Raw genomic sequence first — 2,905 nt, forward strand, 5'->3', positions numbered from 1 at the left:
ATCAAAGCTGCTATAAGCAGTAGAATTTTTTAATTAAAGTAAATAAAATTATTTTAACTAAATGAAAGAAACGATATTATATTCCTATAATAACCTAAAATGCAGCAATAATATTGCCTAAAATATACTGGCGTAACTACGAAAATTTTAATAAGTATCATATATATTCATCATGCACCTCCTTATTACAATTCCAAAGGGTTGTTTACATTAAATTTTTAAAATACCGAGTTCTTTTGTAAATTTCCCGGCATGGCCAGGTGATTAAGGAACTTGACTCGTAATCTGAGGGTCGCAAGTTCAAATCCCCGTCACACCAAATATGCTCACCCTTTCAGCCGTGGGGGCGTTATAATTTTCATTCAATCCCACTATTCGTTGATAAAAGAGTAGTCCAAGAGTTGGCGGTGATGACTAGCTGACTTCCCTCTAGTCTCACACCGATAAACTGGGGACGGCTAGCGCAGATAGCCCTAGTGTAGCTGTGCTCGAAAATCAAAAACAAAGTTTGATTAATCTATTTTTCCGTTCTAACTTTTCAATCCCATCAAATCGATGAGTATTAATACTACTACATTCAACCATAAATGTAAATAACACAAGATCTAACTATCTAGTAGTTATTTGATGATAAAACTTTCTAAAGAAATAATTAATCATCAGGGGTATTTGAAGATCAGGCAATTTTCATTAACCGCGCTTTAGATACTAATGACCTTAAATCGTATGGACTACTGATCTTAGAGGTTATTTATTAATTCGGGGGAAAAGTTAAGTGTTTAAATAAACGATAAAATATCGCCTGCTGGCCAGCCGAGCAGTACCGAGGCGCCACCAAAACCTAGACAATCTACAGATAGCGAGATACAAGTTTTGTGTACATTCAGTTTTGATGCTATTACTGAGTGTCAACATAGAAGTTTATTAAATACCAGTATAAAAGCTCGTCATAAAATGTTGGAAAACCATTGCTGAATGATTAACGAAAATTATAGTATTTAATTAAAACGAATTTGTCTGCACCTCCAAAATGCACTTTCTCTTCACTTATTTCATCAGTCTAGAATTCTTTAAAAAATACACTTTTTGTGTTAATGTTGTAGCCTTTCAAATATTGTAACAAAGAATGAAAGTTGTCCCAAATCAAAATTGCATCTTTGTTAGAACCAAACTTTTTATTATTATTCATAACACTATATCATCCCATAATAGATAAAGACTTTTCTATAATATCCCATAATAGTTAAACCCACACTATAACTTCCCATAATAATTAAAACCACACTATAGCAATCAATAATAGTTAAAACACTATAGTTTCCCATAATAGTAAAAAAATACACTAACAACAATCACTAGTTAAAGAAACCACTGTATAACAGCCCAGAAACTACTCTGTAATAACACATAATAGTTAACCAATCCATAATATCCTATAATAGTTTAAAAAACACTAATAACCCATAAGAGTTAAAAACTAAACTATAACAACCACTTCTAATTTAAGAAACCATTGTATGGCAGCCCTTAAACTACTCTTTAATAATCTATAATAGTTTTTTATAAAAACACTATAACATCCTATACTAGTTAAAAAGAACACTGTATAACAACCCATAATAGTTAAAAACCACTTTATAACATTCCATAACAGTTAAATCAAGCTATAACATTTCATAATAGTTAAAAACAATACTATAAAAACCACCAGTAATGAAATAGACCACTGTATAACAGCCCAAAATAGTTAAAAATCCACTTTATAACAACACCTAATAGTTAAAAACTGCCTTATAACATCCCATATCAGTTATAAAACCATGCTATAACAATCCATTATAGCTAAAATACTGTTATCCCATATCGTTAAAAATCACTTTATGACATCCCAAAATAGTTTTTAAAAACAGTGTATCATAGCCCATAATAGTTAAAAATCCACTTTATAACATCCCACAATAGTTAAAATAAAATCACACAATAGCCTTCCATAACAGTTAAAAAATACACTATAATAACCACCACTAGTTAAAGAAACCATTGTATAACAGCCCAAAATACTTTTAAAAACAGTGTATAACATCACATACTATAACATACACATACACTATAACAGTCCATAATAGCTGAAACATCATCATACCATATTAGTTAAAACACAATATAACAACGCCACTAGTTAAAGAAACTACTATACAACAGCCTAAAAACTACTCTGTAATAACCATTAAACACTCCATAATATCCCTAATAGTAAAAATGTCACTCTATATCAACCCCAATAGTTAAAAAAATTACTTTGTAACATCCCATAATAGTTAAATATATTATAACAACACCATAGTTGGTCATAGTTTGATTGCTAAGTTATGATGTACATTATTGAGCTTTTTTTGTAAAAGAAGCATGAAAGCATTTTTGAGAGAGTGAGAAAAAGAATAAGTCTATTATAGTTGATTTATGAATATAAAATTCTTTATTTTGAGTTAAATGTTTTATTTTTAATGAAATCACAACTGACAGACAATAATTGAACTATTCTATTTGGATTAATGCATTTTTGCTTTTGTAACTCCTATTTTGAGAAATCAGATGTGCAAGTGACACACATGGCTTTTATGAAGGGGATTTGGGTCAATTTAATTGTATGGTTTAAAAAAAACATGATCTGACCAGTGATGTTATGGTTGATCTGAAGACACATGAAACGTAGGCCTAATAATGTCAATAGACTCATTCTCAGAATTACATGAGAGATTAAATTTTTGTAGGTGGCCCTTGCTTCTCCAAAATCCTTGATCTGGCAGTGTCATTATAATAAATATGGAGTACAAAAGACTCGATATTTTTTGTTGCTTGAACAAAAAAAAGCTCACAAATGTACCTGTGATGTATATAGAAGAGT

This window comes from Tachypleus tridentatus, chromosome 1 (assembly GCF_004210375.1).
Source record: "Tachypleus tridentatus isolate NWPU-2018 chromosome 1, ASM421037v1, whole genome shotgun sequence".
Classification (NCBI taxonomy): Eukaryota; Metazoa; Arthropoda; class Merostomata; order Xiphosura; family Limulidae; genus Tachypleus; species Tachypleus tridentatus.